The 19853-nt window shown below is 41.2% G+C and overlaps 1 protein-coding gene across 2 annotated transcripts in view; it reads right to left on the bottom strand.

The window, feature by feature from the left end:
- The window catches only part of LOC134172877 (complement C1q tumor necrosis factor-related protein 7), a 118846-nt gene that overhangs the window by 89649 nt on the left and 9344 nt on the right, over window positions 1-19853 (bottom strand). Inside the window, exon 1 of one of the 2 annotated variants that reach the window (XM_062636405.1) lies at window positions 13877-14275. The exons of the other annotated variant lie outside the window; for it this stretch is intronic. The gene's annotated coding sequence lies outside the window, so the exon portion shown is untranslated. Of the gene's footprint in view, window positions 1-13876; window positions 14276-19853 lie in introns of those variants that run through there. 2 annotated transcript variants of the gene reach the window in all.

Below are 19853 nucleotides of genomic sequence, written 5' to 3'. Positions count from 1 at the left end.
GAGACAACAGCCTGCCTGCTGCTCTCAAAAACCCCTCCGCTGTAAAGAAGCAGCCTGTTTGTAGGATGGTGGCTTGCGCGGCTTGGCCCTAACCACAGTCCAGCTTCCCTCCACCTGAGGGCGACTCTCAGTTCACATCTGAAGCATTGGTGCAGTCTCTGGTTCAGTTTCTTACTCGTAATTAAAACTGCTGGTTACTTGGAGAGCTTTGCAGCTGCTGAGAAAGGTAACGCCTCTTGTACATCCTCAGGACAAAGGTCTTTGCTAATTTTGCCACTGAAATGCACAACCCTATACTGATACTGCCAGACCATAAACTAAAACATTTCTGAATGCTGATAGGAGCTAAGGGAAAAGGGCAGGGTATCGATTGTAAATTATTAGCGACTGGGAAAATCTCACCACACCAATTGGTATGATTGCTGTAGTCACAAGATCACATATTTCTTTTTACTTTTATTGAGTGTAGTGGATATGAATACCCTAAGGAGAGACAGAGGATTTTACAGGGTATAGTGGGAACTACTTTTCATCATGTAGAAAGAAAGGGCTTAAAGGTTCAGACAAGGACAGTACTGAAAAAGGAGACTTTGGCATCATGTCCCTGAGAAAACAATACTGCAGCAATGAACAATGATAGCCAAGCATGCTTTATACACTGATTTCACTGCCAATGAAAAGAGACTGACTGTATGTCTTCCCATAATCACAGTGGGTATTTATGGCAAAAATGTAATTTTTTGGTTTATCTGAAACTGAGTTTTATCAGCTGTCCCTTAGCAAACTGAGGAATCAGACTGTGAATGAGAGAGACATGCAAACTGTCAGACCAAAACACACCCAACAAAACAAATGATTACTGATTGGCATTGAAGAAAACTGGGAAAAACAATTTTTGTAACAAAAAGAAGACACTGAAGTGCTGTAACTGCAGTGCCAAACTGATTCCCAACCACACACAAGAGTATCGGCTTTGTTTTTCCAGTGATAAATATAGCTTTTCCGCTTGTTCCCACTGCATATTTAGTAATGATGCTGGAGACTTTTCAATTTCCATTTAAGATTTTAAACAGCAAATTAAGTGATCTTGGCAGCTTGTGGGAGAGCTAATGTGGTAGATAGAAGATACGTAGAAAATAGTTTATACAGATGTTGATTTCAGGTTCAACTACTGTCTCTGAAGCCGTACTGTGGCCAGGTGACAGTAAGCACTGTACAGCCTCAGGAGCATCCAGGAGTCCTTCACATGGACCAGACAGGGTATTTTATTGGCTTGTTCCCTTGTTCTGCTATGGCTGTGGTCCCCCTGTGTCTAGGCCTCACTGGTTGCAATGCATTGCCCTCCATAGAGGAGACGCCCCTATAGCGATGTGCCTGCTGTGTAGGAGCAGGGTGAACGGACCCAGCATGTGCTGTAAAGCCTGCAAACCCAAGCAAGGCCAGCTCTGCTGCATTCATAGGCCAGGTGAGTGGTGAGAAGACCAATAGGTCTTCTGTAGGAGCATGCTGTGATAGAGGAGATGGGATGGTAGGAAGACAAGGAGTGAGAAAAGGCTGGTGCTGCTCCCAGGGCTATTGCATGATCCCTCCAGGAGCAGATTGTGAGCCAGGCTGATGCGGGTGCACTGCTGTTTATTTATCCCTAGCGCTGAATATTCTGCTATGTAAAAAAGCCTCTTGAGTTCCAGTTTTGGACGCTAGCATTATAAATTAATCCTTTGGGACCCAGGACTTACCATCCCCCGTAACCAGTGCTTGCCCACGTTCACTAAGCAAGTACAGTGCTCAGAGACTGAACAAGGTAGAGTTATTCATCATGGCAACCTGCAGAAAGTGTTTTATGATCCTGAAAACAAGCCCTTTCTGTAGGAAATATATGCACAACAACAGAACTAACTTTTAGCCCTCAGCATCATTTTATTCCAAGGTTTCTGATACTGTTTTTTTTCTCGATACCGAAATTTTGATGTGTTGTTACTCCTCTAAATGGACCAACATAAATCTGGAATCATAATAAAGTGATAGCAAATTAGAGGTTATCTTAGTTAAAAACAATGATTAAGCTGAGATTGAAAGCTGGAGAATTAAATAAAAAAGAAGGAAAACACCATAAAGAAGAACAAGCATCTGACAAATAGCTAACAGACTTAAGAGATTCCCTTATTCTTACTGCTCAGGGAATTCACTTATTTTTCCCCATGTAGAACATGCACAATACCTTATTTAGTAATATTTCAAGAAGCTTTTTTAGCATCTGGCATGGAGTGTAATTGTTGCAATGCTCTGGCAGCATGCCACACTGTGAAGCTAACACATTGTTAGCATGCCATGAAAATAAAGGGAGAAGGCTCAAGAAATTTTCAGTGCAAAGACCTCCGGCTCCGTGGAGGATTCCTGCTCTAATGTAATTTTACTTTCTACTCTGACTGAGTGCACAGGCAGTTTTCCTCCCCTCATCATTTTGGTTTTGTTGTTGAGTGAAAGGGTTGTCAACTTTCAAGTACGTTGCAAGTGTTGCAGTGCATCATTCTGTGGGAGTAGTGATGTGAATCAAGCCAGGCATGTGCACTGGCTTCACAGGATATTAATACCACCCTGAATGGTATTAACAAGGTCAATGCAGAGATCAAATAATTGTTATCAACACATAACAGACTAAAATTGTGCAGATAACCTTTTCATAAAGGAGATAAAATAAATTTTGGTTCATGATGTAATCGGTGGATTTTATGTATTCTTTTTCTTTCAAAACTCTACATGAAATATTTCCAAACGTAGTGCATTCTGGAGTTAAAAAGGCAAGACTAAGAAAATCTAAGCTGACAACAAAATGAAATGAGAACTCCCGAATACTTTATGGAGTTCATTAAAGACTTTGAATTGCTGTTCATTTTTATGGCCAAATTGCTCAGTGACTATTTTGACAATAGGAGACTGAAAAACAGAGCATGGAAGTAATGAAGAAAGAAAATATATTTTTAAATGATCTTCAGTAAATGCTATTATTTTTGGACTCTTAATAAACATTCAAATAGGTTTTGACCCACTGAATTTACTGTCTCTGTCCAGTGGTTGTGACGTAAAACCAATGGACAAAATTATGTTCTCATTGGCACCTGTATAAATCCAGAGTAAATAATTGGACTACATCGTGATTATTTCCAGTTTTCCAATGAGTAACCACATGGAAATTGGTCCAATGTTCCTTGATTCTCTCTTCCATTCCCTTGTATAGGAACCACTCATAAATTAATCAATGAAATGTCATCTGACTACATGTTCTCCACTTGTTAATAGGAGGAAAAATAACGCCAGAGTGTTTTTCCCATGTGCCTTCTTAGTAAACCACCTCTCACTACAAGAATTGCAAACTACTTCCAGCCTCAAGGGTCCTGTGTTCTAAGAAAAATCAAGCTAGAGGGTCTGGGGAGCAGAGGAAGTGTAGCTGTGAAACCAGGAACACCCGGGGACAATGGAAGTGACATGAGACTATCTGAACATGGTCAGCTGGGAAGTAAAGAGGGTGATAGAAAGAGATGTGAAATGGTTGGAAACTCACACTGGAAGCATCCGAGTGCTGGGAACAGGGACAAACAAAGATTTCAGTGGCAGAAGCAGGATCTATTGTTCAAAGATACAAAGACCCAAGTCCTACCTTGGCCAATAGAGGGTAACTCAGAGTAGCTGGCTGCCTGGGAATGCTGTTGTCCAGCTTGCACCTTGCTGTGCTCACAGAAAGAACTGGCTGAAGATGGCTAAACTCTCCTTCTACCCCACCAACTAAACATGCAGGACTTTGATGTACAGGCTGTTCATTTCTCTTATTTCCCAGCAAACATTCAGCTGCTGTGGGACACACTCACCATTGCCCTGCCATCTAAATGGGCATGCAATAGTGCTAGTAAGAGTTCAGTGGGTAAGACACACGGGAAGAAAAGCATTTCTTCAGTCTTCAAGAAACAATGCTCCAGAAATGTCCAGAAGTGAATCAGGCCGTACAGAGCTAGCATGACTTAGCAGCTGCAGCCAGACATGGACCTTTGTAACTTCATTACAAGGATCAACTCCACTTTGAGCAGCAGTCTGGCAAAGCAAAGGTGCTGTTAAAGCCCAGACCTGGTAGAAGGGCTTTGCATTCCTAAATGATGGAATCAAAAAGTAGAGCATAAGCCCCATAGGCAATACACTTTGCATAACGTTTATTTTTACTCTGTGAATTCAAGAAGTGGAATGTCCTGTACCAATTCCAAAAGGGTTAACACTTTCATAACTTTCAGCTGGACCAGTCAGGACACCCAGTGCTACAGGTACAGACTGTATCTTCATTTTCCTTATACCTAAGTGACTGAAGCAGCCCTGCCTTCCCTACCTTTCTTTGGGGGATTCTGGAATTCTTGCTCCCACACATCTTACTTCTTCCCTCACTTCCTTGTCCACTCCTGTTCCAAGAAACCTTCACAAATGGCAGACAACTTTAGTCTCATTTCTACATCTGCACCTTAGCTGGCAAATCTCTAAGGGACACATAAGAGGTGACTGGTATAGTTGGTAAAATGTGGTGTGGTGTCTAATACCAGCTGCTGTGCTGTCTTTGTGAGCCTGGCTACCTGATTGAAAAGAAATACTGAGCTGAAGAGGAAGATCCTTCACTACCAGTTTTAGGATGTCTCTGTGTATGAAACAACACATAAAGGAAGATGCTCTGCCATTTCATAAGGGAAAATGCTGTTCCCTTCTCTCCAAACCAGCAACACCACTGCAACAGGCAAGGGCAGGAGGGGATTGCAGCCAGGGCTGGCAGAGGGCAAGTTGCTCAAATCCACTGTGGCTGGGACACGCTGCTGTCTAGCTCACAGCACTGACCGGGCTCCCCAGCCTACTGCTAGCAGGCCTATGTGAGCCCAGATGGGTGATTTCTTCTTCCAAGCCTTGGCAAATCAACACCCTTGTGTTCATAGTTCGGTTTTTCATTTGGGGAAGAGTTGCCTTGCATCGCCTTAATGAGACAGAGACACTGCTTTAGTTCCTTGGAGCAGAGCTAAGCAGTTAACAGAAACACGAGAAGCTACTCCTACTGACAAAGGGCAGCAGCGCAGGCAGCTGTGGGTTTATGTGCTTCCTGGAAGAATTCAGAGAAAGTGGGCAATGTTAGTGGAAACAACATTTGTTTGCTAGAATCTGCTTTTAGCTGATCTTCTGAAAAATGTGCTGTTTAACTGAGGCTCTGAGGTCCTAACTGCAACCACTGTCACGTCGTCTAATTGAGCATTCAGAACTTTTGAAAGATAGTAGGATAGAGCACGGTGTCTTTTATTCTGGGTTTTCCTATGTTCCTTTCTGATGGAAAAACTAAGAGGCCAGTACTGGAAAACTCCTTAAATGATATGACTGTCCCGGCTTTCATTTTTTTCCAGTCAATGCTGCTTTGGCAAATGAGCAGATTAAGACAAGTCCTGGTGCCACATAGACTTCCACATTGCCTCTCATCTCCTGTGGGGTTCTTTCCTCCAAAATGTTCCAGTTCTCTTTCTAAAATCATTTTTGAAACTCCAGCCTAGGCAGGGACTTTAAACAACTTTTATTTGAAGAGACAAGACAGTTAAAATGCAGAAGCGTTTGTTCAGGAACTAAGACAAAGACTGCAACAGCTTGCATAGAAGAGCTTTCCAGCAATGAAAGGCTTGAACTGGGGTATGGGCTCAGTAGCTTTACTGTAAAATGCTTCCCTTGTCCAGAGAAGCAATAAAGCATCACAACTGCGAACTTGTCATAACTTCAGTTTAAATTTTACATTTATGTCTTTTTAAAGAAAAAAAACCTGACATAAGTATCTTCTCCAACCTCACGCTACCCCAGGCTCCATTTCCCTCTCACTTCTGAGTGAGAATTAACATTTCTGTTGCTCTAATGACAGCCCACTACTTAGTGGCATGACACCATCTCAGTCATTGCCACAGATCTATACTGAGCACAGCAAATTTATTCATTAGATTTATCCTATGTTTATTAACAACCCATCTCAGAAAAAGAGTCAGTGACAAAAAACATCTGGAATAAACATAATGGAAAACAAACAATATAATATATTCCATCACTCCAGGGTAATTACACTGTTTGGTGCAGATACAAGCAACAATTTACAAGCCGAGCTCTTATTAAAGGGAAAAATGAGCTGTGCGGGGAAACACAAATCAAAGTAACTAATCAACACAGGCAACACAGTCAGGGATATAATAGCGAAAGTATGGCTTCATTCCTCATTCTTTTAATTTCATTCTTTCATTCCTCCTTTTTTTCAATCTGGGAGACCTGCTGGGATGTTGCAGTACGTTATACATTATATCTACTTATGCAAAGTTGCGGAGAAGCATGTGTCTGGCTGTTGTCTTATTTTTCACCAGCTACAGCCTGCGACTTTAAACACTTCTCTTGTCCTGTCATTTAAACTGGGAGAAAGGTACACTGTCCCGGGCACCAATTTTCTCTGAAGGCAACTGCTCTCTTTTAGGATATAGTAAAAGCTGGGAATTAAGGAGAAAGTTAGAAAAAACTAGAGTTAGCTAAAAGCAATGCCAATTTGATCTAAACCGAGTTCTTGTTGAGTGAACTGATTCAACAAGAGAAAAAGGAATAAGATCTCTCCCTCCCTTGCAAGCATCTGAACAACACATGGCTGCTGTCCATGATCTCTTTCAGCTTGGAAGCTGGAACTGACTCATTAGATGCATCTGTTGTCCCCAGGGAAGCAAGAGAAAACACTGGCAGCAATGAAGAAAAGGTGGTAGAAGCCATCTGAAGCAGAAATTAGCCAACCATCCTGTCTGCATTAGAGCATGAACTTCAAGAACAGCATTAGGCACCTGCATGAAAGCTGAGCTCTCAAAGACAAAGCAAAGAGATACAGTACTGTAGAAGTAACACACTGTCAGTTTAGGAAAATACACACACAATCCAGAAAATACCACCTCAGGGAAAAACTTAAGACCTTATTACAAGCAGGGGCAACAACCTAACGTTACAGTGAAATCAATATGAACAAATAAACCCACAACCCTGACCACAGAAGTGTGGTCATAGCTTCCATAAATGTTAGCAAAATATGATTTATATAATCCTACCCTGAAAAATTCCCTGTCAGTGAGGAGGGTTTTTAACTCCTTCTGTGACAGAAAAAAAACGAAAACAGAGAGGGGCTACAATGAGCAGGACAAAGATATCAAAAGAACCATGTGTCACTTTATCTGCCGTAAGGAGGGATATCACCCTAAGACCTTCAGGTTCCTTTCTTGCCTTCAAGGAGCCAGGGTCCTTTCACACTTTGAAAATATCCATGTAGTTTGAACATCTTGTCTTGGCAACAACATTCATGTCATGAAGAGGTATTTCATATTTTTCCCTGAACTGTTTCTTGATGGAACAAGGACTAGTGCTCTGTTTCAGGGTGCTTTATCCCTGAAATGTAGCTTGTCCTTAACCATAAAGTAAGCTTATTCTCAGCAAGACTGATAATGAGCAAGTTTTTTGTCATAGTTCTTGTATATGAAAAATGTTTAAAACTCTGTTTCTGTTCTGAGAAAGAAATAAGTGTGGCATCCTTTTCTCCTTGAAGAGGTGATGTCATATATATAGCCACATATATGTGGGATGTTTCCTCATTGAAGAAGCAAGGTGCAAAGTTAGAGAAATACTCCCCCAAGAATTTTGACATTTTAGTGATTCATGAAAGCCAAAAAATGCATTGTCAGCTGTGGATCCATCTCTCCAGACCCTTATTGCATCCTCTGTAGTAGCATGCAAATCAAGATGACATAACAATTGCTGATTAACTCCAAGTGTGATAGTCACAACATAGATGCACTATTGGGATGGTCTTTGGCAACACCTTCACCCAAGCATCTCTACACACTCTCTGCTTGAACGTATCATTCTCTTCAGCCAGGAAGATAAACATGAGGATGACTCTTTCCCTCAAGTGGTGAGTCCATGCCTGCTCCTAAAAGGCAGTGTATTTAAGCCACCTGCCAAACCCCACATATTGTCTTGATTTATGTCTCTCTTTTTGTCCTTACCTGCCGAAGCAGGAATCTCAAAAAGTTGTTTTTGTGATTCCAATCTGAGCTGTAGGAATTTAAATAATGTTCAAAAGTAGATATAGATAAAAGAATTATGGCTACCCTTTTGTATATTATGAAAATCCAGAAGTATCTTGGGTCTATCAAATAACTATAATCATAAAATACCATAATTACCTGTTTATATGGATTCTAACTTTCTTGTTCTGTGACATTGGTGCTCAGTCTGGCTATGGAATCTGAACATTTTCCTTCCTGAACAAGAAATGGCCGTAAATACAGAGCATTTTCTTTAAGGAGCAGAATATAGCAGCCATGGTATGGTCAACCTGACATGGCCATAAAGTGTCCAAATCTTCAGCTTTGGTACTGTGAATTATTCTGCCCTTTTGGGATAACTCAGACACCTGTGGTGTTGCTCTCTTGAACCTTGAAGATTTATGTAATCCTTCAGGATTCTCTAGTCTGGATTTTTTCTTTTGAGGGAGGAGGTTCAGGAGATATGCAAGTGACACTGTGCAGGTTGGTGGGAGGTTGTTCATGTGCTGGGACAGTGACCAAGGTGTGCTGGCAGTGCCATTGGAGTTGCACCCATGTGATGCTGAATCTGGTTCCCCATTGCCACAAAATAACCACAACAGCCCCAATGCTCTCTTTTGACTTCCAGCACTGTCACATTTTCCCACATACCCCAGCAGAGGCTTTCAGTGCTGTCAAGGGTCTGAATTACTGATAACTGTTAAAGTCTATTTGTGGTGACCACTGATTTTTTTTTGTCAATGTTATTAAGGACCTCGCAGGGACAAGGTAGCTGAGATACTGATAAATTACCAACAACTCCTCAAAGCAGAAACTACTTGCTAAAGCATCAGCTGATAAATAAAAAGGAAGATGAAGTTCAGAGAAATAATTATTTTAATTACCACCTTGTCTGCTTCACCATTAGATTAGAAATAGCTGGACGCAGATGTTACATGAATGTAATTGCAGATTTCAGGAAGCGTCTTAAAAGCTGCAGAGGAGACCTTGAATATATGGTAGAAATAATTCCCTCTGGAATATGAACACAAGCAGATTTCTTCTCTACAACTACATGTAAGATATCAAGTATATTACTTCACTGTTCTTCAGAAATTGGCCATCGCTCAAAGATAGGCTGCAATAGGTTGACAATATCTGTTCAGCAGGTTCATTTTCCTACAGGCAGAAAGACCATTTCATTGCAACCCTCCATTTCAGCAGCTTGCTCAGAGCAGCTTCCAGACTAGCTTTCCATCTGCAAATGGGTATGCCGCTGCATTGCTCCTTGCCAGCCAAAAGCTTTTCCATTACAGGAACCACACTAATGGTAACTGGTTTTGGCCCTTCATACTGGTCAGCTCTGCATATTTTGCTACTTATGGTCCTTTTCAGTCAGTTTTGCTGATTGTCTTGTAGAACAGTTAGGTTGAGAGCTTTCTGTTGGGTTTGTTTCTACATCTGACCCTATGGGAAGACTATAGGCACACAGCAGGATGGCAAAGATTAAAAGCTATGTTCTTTTTGTCTGTATGAAGAAGCTGTTTGTTTATGGGGGCCATGGATGGACTCATATTTCCAGAATTCAGGTAAAACCACCTTTAGTTTTCTGTGTCTTCTCAGAATTCTAGTACGATCTCAATCCAACAGTTACTGAGTCTTGCCTCAGTCCTCACATCTATAAGCCCAAGAGGTGGTATTCAGAGAAGTAAACCCATATGTGCCTAGGTGTTGCACATAACAGACCAGTAATGGATAGTTGGGCTTCACAGAGAGAAAGGGATTTTGGGACAGATACAGAATTCTGGCACGCATCAGCATGTAATTCTTTCCTATCATTGCAAAGATTTATTTAGGAGAGCTTGTCTCTGAGTTATGTTGCTGTCAGGTAGCAGAGTATTGCCTGCAGTTTTCAAAGTATTTGAACACTTGCAGCCTTTAAACAATTAGAATTGTCAGAAAGAAAGACAGCCCATCAGTCAGAAGTCTTCATAACTCCTCATTTGTATGTAGATTTCTAAACCTCATATTGTCAAATAATAGACTCTAAAGTAGAACCCTTCAACAATTTCCTTTTTTTTTATTTCCTTTTTTCTCTCTTTTTTTTTTTTTTTCCTTTTTTTCTTCCTTTATGACTACAGAATTGGATACAGATATTAAAACTTTTGATGTGGAACTGAAGGAACTGCCCTCTGGTCAAACGGTTCTTACTCTGGTCAAATGGTTCTTACTCCACTTTTGCCTTGTGTAGTGACCTGTCCCAGAAGATATTTGGGTGAGGAAACCACCATGAAATAGAATCATAGAATAGTTAGGGTTGGAAAGGACTTCAAGATCACCTAGTTCCAACCCACCTGCCATGGGCAGGGACACCTCACACCCACCCAAGGCTCTGTCCAACCTGGCCTTGAACACCAGCAGGGATGGAGCATTCACAACTTCCCTGGGCAACCCATTCCAGTGCCTCACCACCCTTACAGTAAAGAACTTCCTCCTTATATCCAATCTAAACTTCCCCTGTTTAAGTTTTAGCCCATTACCCCTTGTCCTATCACTACAGTCCCTAATGAAGAGTCCCTCCCCAGCATCCTTGTAGGCCCCAATAATGAATAAATTAATAAATAAATGGATAAATTAATAGCTATTCAAGGCAGTAATTAAAGAAGCCATTATCCTGTGGCAACAGACTACAAGGGTCAGCAGCCTGAATGCTTTGCTTGCATATGGGCTACTTTGTTTCTACCTGCAGAGATGAGGATTAGCCACTGCAGTTTGTGCTGAGCATGCCATCAGGCCCTTCTCCATCCCAAGCCTTTTCTTCTTCAGTAAGGCTGAACACCAGCCATGATGCTGTGGAGTGAAAAGAGGCTGACTTGAGGTGCAAAAAGAGGAAAACCTGTATGCTGGGACAGCCTGGCATTAGGGGTTACTGCATTCTGAAGACGTGAGAAAGGAAAGATTCCTACATGGAATGAGGAGAAAGAAAAAAGAGAGGGAAAGAGAATATCCTGCATCACCACTGAGCTCTTCTAACACCACTCCAGCACCACGAGCCCTTCAACAGCTCTGCTCCTTATCAAAGGTGGAGTCAAAAACTCCAAAGCTTGGTCGAAATGAGGCATTTGTCTTCTGTCAAGTCAGGCTGGTGCCTTGTGTAAGCACTGAGTCCATGCAATAACATATCTTGTGTTATTATAATTAACAAAGCTTTTGACAATCTGTGCCATGATCCATTCTTAAGATAAACTTATTCAGTTTAAACAGTTCACAGGCTGTCACAGAGAGATTTCTTTAAAAACCAAACTCTTGAAAGTCAGGTGGAGAGGGAGTAAATGTATTTTTTAGAGGAGTAAATGAATATCCAATAGCAAAACATTTGGATGAGATATGTTTATCTAGCTTATTTTCCTTGAAAGGAAATCAGTTATCTTCTTATTTGAGACTTATTCTTTCCATTTGTGTTCCCAAGTTTATTCCTGGTTTAAGATCTTATGTTCTTAGAATCTGTGCTCATCGAATTTCATAGCTGTACCTCCTGAAAAATGAAATTTTAGAATAAGGAAGATCAAAAGATTTTTTTTCTCAGTTATTTCCATAGGCACCACATTATTTCCTCTGGGAATTTCTGCAAGAGGAATATTTCAGCCTGCTCCAAGTATTCATTAGAGTGAGAATGCAATTCACAAGTGGGGCAGCTCCTTTGACTCTCTTTGTTGCTTGTTCACTTTGACTGAGCTCAGCTCACATGTAGTGCATTTCACAGTTGGTTTGTACCTTGAAAACACAAGCTGAGTAATGGGGTGAAAATATCTCACAACAAATAATCCTGAAAAACATACGGTTTATTATTTTGCAAGCTAGGAAGTGACATCAAGCATCCAGACATGGATACTTTTCATTTAATGAATCAGTTCTGCATAGTAAGAGAGTACATTCCTCCCCGTAAAATATACACAACAAAGTATTCAAAGATGTTCAAATTCAAAGCCATAACCATCTGCTTATCACAGACATCTGTTGCTTCAAAGCAAAGGACTATATGAAAGGTTCAGAAAGCTTTATTGCTCAAAGGATGAATTTGCCAAGAGACTAATGGTACACATGAATATACATAACTTCAGAAAATGCAACAAACTGCTGCTTTCTCCCTGGAGTGCAGTAACACCAGCCAGGTAAGAGAGTTACCTCAGCTCCTACCCACCTCCGTACTGAAAATTAAACTTTCTGCCATTTTCCAAACACTCTTGAAAAAGCAGCATCTTCTTCCTCCATCAGCAGAGGAGTCTTTCACACCAGTCCCCCGCAGCTCTAACTTGCTCCTGCCAATGCACCTTCAAAATGTGCTGCTATCACCTTGCAAGCTTCTTTCTACAGAGCCTTTTCCCATTCTCACTCAGGGAGGTGAAACCCCAGCTTCACTGGGAGCAGCATTCTGTGTTCTCCACAACCCCGCATGTCTATTAGTATACTTGCTATTTGGCACCCAGGTGTGGCAAGGAGACCTTCCCATTGTCTTTCATGAATCATGGGCATCTCCCTTAATGGACAGTGCCTCTTTCCCATGTGGATCTTGCATTGCCATGAATATGAAAGTCAACAGGAGGGCTGGGAGGGGTCAGAGTCTGTGTTCCTCTGAGCACCTGATGCAAGAGGTGACCATGGTGATGTGTCTGCAATAAATAAGGTTGGTATTGCCCTGTGGGTATGTGCCAGATTTCCACTGTGAGGGTTGGAGGGCAAAGTTTGTGCCTTTCAGACACGTGGGTCTGGAGAGGGAAGGAGCTGCTGAACATTATTTGGAACTGGTAAAAAGTGAGAGCCACATGTAAGGTGAAAAGTCAGAGGGATTAGACGCTTTTAGAAAGGCTACAAGGAATGCAAGTGGCCAGAGACTCTCCAGACAGGAAGATACTGGGAACACTGAGTGCATGAAACTTCCGTCTCAGGTTAATACCACCTGTGGAGCTGGTCAGTGGAGCTTCCTGGCATAACAGCCAGTTGTCATACATTTATCGCCCTATCTGCAAACAGGCAGCTATCAAAAGGGTAGGGAGGACCTCACAGACAAGAAGTGAAATTTGGGATATCAACACCTGTCTGCCAGGCCTATTGCTGCCAATACATACACGAACTGCACAGCGAACAGGGAAATATTTCATAACTGTAAACTGCGTCATGAAGCTCAGAGGAAGTTGATCCATCCCCTGCAATAAACTCCAAATAACCATACAGAAACCCGATTAACTTAAATATGAGCATGAACATCAAGATACATTTCTTTTGTCATTTCATGTTCCTCTTAGTCACACAATCTGTGACCACTTAAACCTCAGTTTAAAGCTATAAAATGCCACAAGTTCAATGTGGGTGTTACACACCACTTTTTGGTTCACTGACCATGCTTTTTAAACTGCCCTTATGCTCTTTTCCTTGCACAGATTCTGCATTTTCCTGCCAGCTTCCCATAGCAATCAGAATAACAAGATACCAAAGAAATCAGAGGTCCCTGTGCCAGTCACAGAGAACAGAAATGGTCAGCAACCAGAAAAGCAAACAGAGCCTGCCCGAGCCACGCACAGATTCTGCTCCTTACACTATTCACAAGCAAAACACTTCTAGAAATGTTAGTTATTTATCATGCTGACATACACACGTTATTGAAAACAACAGGAAGAAAACAACATTAGTAGTGTTAGGAAATTCATCTCAAGTTTTGATTATCTCAGAGCTTTTATGAGGCAAGAGAATATATGAAGTTTGCTTCAGCGAAAAAAAGCCTTACTTACATGGCTTGCAAGAGCTTCCAGCAGCTGGAGCCTCTGAATTGCAGTGCATGCAGATATTGTGCTTTGCTGAAAGCCCTCCCTTTAGCACTGGAGACAGCACATAACTCACCGGTGCTTTAGATTGGTAAATAATTTCCTTTAAAAGTACTCCACATGGGTTTTTATCAGTGGTGCGCACTGCGAGGCAGGAAGCCTGCCTGGTGTTAGAAGGAAAGGAAGAAAGACAGAAAGAGTTCCCTCTCAGCTGAACAAAAAAAAAAAGGAAAAGAGTCCTTGACCTCAACAACTAGAATAAATCTACGATATCTGCTGGCTCTTTTCTGAATGCATACTTGAGCAGTAACATAAGAGTGAGCGATCGGAGCACAGAAACTGTGGCACGCTGAGCTCCGTACCAGTAGGGTATGCAAGCAATGCGCCTAGCACAGGCACAGCAAAATGGAAACACAATGCATGTTTTCAGCCTTTATTTTGCTCACATACTTTAAAAGTAAAACAGAGATGATGGACTTCTCTATTTCAGTTCACAGCTCCCAAGTGGCAGCGCTCTCAGCTCTGTCCCCTCTGCTGAGGTTCCTTGTGTTCCAGATGAAGACTGCTGACTTTCTATTTCAAACCTCGATTTTCTGAGAATCTCTGTATCTCAGCCAGGAAATGTAACCCAGACTAAAGTTTAGCGTTTCAGACATCATAAATGCAATGAATTGCCTGCAAGCAAAATAAGTGGTTTTCAGATTTCTTCGTTTTCTTCAAAAGCGCTGTTTACTTCTTTTTTTCTCTCTATTTTTCCTTTGGTCTACTTAAACTTATGAAATGTCATAGAACCAAGCATAGCTTTTGGAACAAGTCCTTAGCAGAACAAATAGAGAGACAAATATGAAAAGCAAGATAATGATGTAGCTTAAAATAGGTTTCAGAGAAAAGAAGTTCCCTGCTCCATTGTAGAATTATATTTACAAGAATAAAGATGTTACTTTAAACACAGTCATTCGATTCACAGACAATGAGGACAGAGATTTTATGCAGAAGATGAAAAAACCCCGACATATTTTAGGCATAATAAAAGGAGTACCAAATAGATAAGAAAGAAAGAAAATCAAAGGCCTCATTCACTCCACTGTACTAATTTACAAAAGGGGGACAAAGGGAAACAAACTTAGAGTCTAAATCCAAACTTTAAAATAGTGTAAATTCAATATTCCTAGCTTTATGAAACAGAAAGATAAAAAAACAGACCCTCAAAACTTTTAATAAGCATTTCAAGCTTAAGGAAATAATAGTTTTTAATGAAGAATGATCAAAATAACCTATTTTTGTCTAGTGCGCTATTCCCCTTGTGTTGCAATGGACTTGAACAATCTCCTATGCAGTTTTCATGTGTGTTATCAAGGCTTTTCTTGAGCCTCAGACTTGAGTTCAGCTTTTGTTGTTTCTTTTTCCTTTTTTTTCAACTTTATTAAGACACTAAAACACCTGTACAGCTTCAAAGTTGTTTATTGGTAATTAAATTGTCTCTCCCAGTTGTAGCTGATGAGTAGCAGTGTTGAACGAGAGAAGTCTCCGTTTCAATTTGATTTCCATTTATATCTGCTTCCTTTGTCAAATACTGAAGCTTTAGGTGTTCAATGAATTAATTTTGATTCTTTTCAACTCTTCCCAGTCTTTTCCCCTTCCCTTTCTCCACCAGTGTTTTCAAAATACAAGGCACTATCAGACCACACATGTGTATCTTGAATTTCAAAGTATTGGCATTGATTTTCTTTTTTTTTTTTTTTGTTCATTAAAATTCATGTATGAAAGGTGTTGCTTTAAAACTTGTGTTGGTGCATGATACTAAAACACCTTTTCTCTACACCGAGCTGAAGTCTCATACCTAAGGCTTATTTACGTGCGGAACTCACGCGTGTTGGCTCCTGCTCAGCTGCACTTCCCTCTTTGCTAAGCCATCAGCAAGCACATGTTTTCTCTCTCTCTCCCAGTTCAACTTTTCTATTTTTAGAACATAACAGGGATTTTTTACTTTTAACAACTGTTTTAAGATGCTGAGGCCTTGTGACCTGGTTTGCAGGAGCAAGGCTTGGCACACAGGACTGCTCTCTCTTGCCCAGTTTTCAGGAAGCAGCCCCATGAGTGGGGCATATCAGGATCCCATCCAGATTTCTTTCTGTATCTACAGGAGGATAAACTTCAACAGTTGCTTGTGCATCATTACCTGCTTCTTTGTGAAGCGCTTTGAGACAAGCAGAATATCTGACTTCTGAGAACCAAACCTTGTTTTCAGTATGGATATGTGAAATGCACCACTAATTTGAGCACCAGCTGATTGGCCCCCAGGACTTTCTGCCCCAGGGATCTGGCTTTTGCTTGAAGAAGCAACAACACATCAGGCGGTGCAGCCCCCATGTGCGGACAGTTTCTTCCCCAGCTCATTTCAGCCACAACACAGCTGTGTAAGCCCTGTAAGCCGTGGGGCTCTGTGTTTTATGGCAGCCATGTGCAGTCGTGTCTCACAACTGGAGGCAGCTGGGGTCTGAAAATGTCATCTGCTTTACTGAATATTGAATATGCATTCACAGACATTTATGAAGGAGCTATGAAAACAGTTCCCAAGCTAAGGGTCACACTTACAATTGCAGTTGTGAATGTGAAAGTAGAAGCTTGGCCAGAACCCCAGGAGCTGTAACACAAATAGAAATGTATGAGACTTGTTGGTGAAGTCTATGTCATGATCTACCACATAAAAAATTTATAATCTTTTTTCTTCTTTTTGTTTCTAGTTCCCCTGATAGAAGTGTAGACCCTTATATGTAAATTCAAGTCTTATGTTTCTCATTTATCTTTCAAACATCATGCAGATGATCAGCTTGCTGTGCTGCCTGCAGGCTGGAAGTGCTGCTCTGCTAGCATGACACTCTGGGTACCTCTGAGACCCTGAGAAAGCAGGTCCCTCTGTCTGATGAGGCAGTCCATTGAAACCACCTTTATCAGACTTTGTTTTGAAATTGTCTGATGTTATGCACAGCTTTAACAAATTTGGGCATCCGAGGGATATACATCCCAGTAGATGTTATTTCCAAGGTCAGCTCATGAGGCTTTTACAAAGCCCACACTTAGTTTATGATTGATGCAACATACACAGAGCGAATGGGACCCACAAGGCTCAGTTTTGCTATTGCAAGTCAAGGCTGGCCTGGAAGGACTAAAACACTGATTCAGTGACAATGTCAGATGACATGGCAGGTAAATGTGAACTAGAGACTGTATTTCTCAGTGTAGTAAACTTTCACTAGCTTTATATGGTTCATCTGGAGGTAAACCATGCCATTGCCTGACTCCATGGAGTCACAGTGCTACCAAAAGACACTTAGACTGTTTCTGGGATCAGCCTGGGGCCACAAGTCCTTAAGTACTTTTGGTGGAGTCGTTGAACTGCCATGAATCAGTTCAGTCCTTCCTGACTCATCTGATCCGTTCCCGATGAAGGCAGGCTATCTGCTGCAGCACTACTTTGGCGATGTGCACCATGGTCTCCAGAGCTCCAAGAAGATGTACTTGCAGAGATGCAGCATTAGAATAGAATTGCAGGAGTAATTTGGGTTGGAAGAGACCTTTGGAGTTCATCTCATCCAGCATCTGCTCAAAGCAGGTCCAATCAGCTGGCAGCTGTCTCTGCAGTACATGCCATGATGACTCTGTTATTCAGGGTTTTCCATTCCATAGAGCACACCTGACCTTCATTACCTCCAAGAACAAGGAGCTGACTTAATGATTGTGATCCAGAGGGAATTTGCATCTCTTATCCCAGGTAATTACAAATTTTGGTTATTGCACAAATGATCACCCAATCATTTGATTATACTTGTCTGGCATGGAAGCCAAAAAATACTATCTCCTTTTACAGATGTGAACTAGGGCACAAGGATGACATTATTTGCCAGAGATTACACAGCTTGTGCAAGTAAGAAACTGAGTGGTCATCTCTCAGGGCTGGCATCCTACCTGCTGTCAGCTCTCTGTGCGTTCCTGCTATTAGTTAGCTGTTAGTTATTGCTAGTCACCCTGCTATTACAAATCACTTTTTGAGGCAAGGGGCAAAGTAGCACAGCACTTGTGAGATGCCAGCTGTGTAATGGGTTCCAGCGCTAAAGCTGAAAGTAGGGGAAAATGAAGAAGTGTTAACACTGCTGCTGTACATGTGGTAGGCAGCTGTGCTAGGGATCATCAGATGAATGATTGTCCTTAAAACACAGCCCTTCTGACAATCTGGAGTGAAATCCAAATTAATAAAAGGTGGGTTTGGAAACCTTGATCTCCACTGGTGTCAGTGAGAATTCATATTGTAATGATCAAAAACTATATGAAGGTGAGTATTGCTCTAACTTGTTTAAATTGCAGGCCTAGATAAATATACTTATAACATCTGGAATCAATTTCTGTTTTGAAATTCAATTCATACTGAGGGAGGCTTGGGAAGAATGAAAGACAAGATAGTCTTGTCATGAAAGACGAGAACGAAAACGAAACTGTTTAAACAAGTGGCTCGTATGCATGGCCTCCACACTTTGATCTCACATTTGGGTTTTGGTGACAGATACTGTTTTATACATGTTCCCAACAATACATTTATATATAAATGGCACATAGCTAGGAAATGATATATTACTTCTGAGAAAAACAGAAAATACAGCATGGGTCACAGATCTGTGCTAGACTTGTTCTGTTTCCTGGAGTGATCTACTTACGCTTCTTTGCAACCCATATGTGGATGTCCCATACAGCCAGCCCTCATCCTGTACACTGCTCAGACTTGCCTAGCCAGCCAAATTAGGACTGCAGCATTAGCTCACTTAAGAGAAGATGCTAATGGCACTTGTTCAAGTAGTCTTAGCTGGTATAGGGACTAGTGAATAGTGGGCAAGAACTTGGGAGCTGCCATTTCCTGTTGATGCTTCAAGTTGCACATTAAAAATGAAGAATTCTGACTTTTTAAAGTGCAATTTATTTTAATTTTAATGTGTCATTAATATGTAAAAAGGAAGTCTCCCTTTTAAACCCGTAGTGTGCAATATCTTGTCTGTATAACTTCTCAGTCTTGAAATCCGAATAACCATATTTTGAACTGATATAAATCAGTACTGCTTCATTGATTGCAAAGGCAGTATAATTAATGTACACCAGATGAAGTTCCAGCTCAAAAATGTGCAGAAACATATATATGCCCTTTCTGGTCATGTGGGTGCCACTGGAAGATGACTCAGGCCCTGACACCTACTATGGCTTTATATCCACATCAAAGCTTATCCTTATGCCTTTTATCATGCCCCATGGGGACTGAACATTTGTTTTTGAATGCTTCAGTGAGCTATATAATGTAGGAACATCAACAACACATGCCATTAAAACCCATCAAAAGCAAATCTCACGCTCAGATAGAAATGTCCTGAACCTGCACTTGAGGAGCTGCGTAATTTTCCATTTGAGGGTCAGAAAGGAGTTTTTAATAAACTGCCTTCCCTTGCAGAGGTCAGACAACATGAGTGAAGCCTGCATGTGCTTTATGGCAAGGACATTCCCCCTCTTCCATTTTGGAGTGTATCTCTCTTCAGCCAAAAGCAAACCTTATTTCAACTACTGCTACTTCATCAGAGGTAGAAAGGCAAAACAAACTCCCTGGGAGTCAGAAAGCATGCTGTCAGTAGCTTCTGTCACTTTCCCATAAAAAATCTGCTGCTTTTCTGCCTTCAACGTGATGGTAAAACATTATGTTTAATCTTTTGACAGTTTAAGAAAATGGTCCTTATTGCAACAGATCAAATCCGCCATGAGATAAATCGGTGGCCCTTTCTTCTCTACAACTGTGGGAAAAATCAGTCAGAAACAAAAATCAGTGTCCCAAAATATCATGTTCAGATATATCTGGAAATTTGAAATAGCTTTCCTCCTTCAAGTTCACCAGTTTTTTCATCAGGTCTGGAGT

This window comes from Pezoporus occidentalis, unplaced genomic scaffold, assembly GCF_034315485.1.
Source record: "Pezoporus occidentalis ecotype Australia unplaced genomic scaffold, CSIRO_AGI_Poc_V1 ctg48, whole genome shotgun sequence".
In the NCBI taxonomy this organism is placed as follows: domain Eukaryota; kingdom Metazoa; phylum Chordata; class Aves; order Psittaciformes; family Psittacidae; genus Pezoporus; species Pezoporus occidentalis.
Note: the sequence above shows the minus strand (reverse complement) of the source record. Positions and strands in the feature narration are given on the sequence as shown.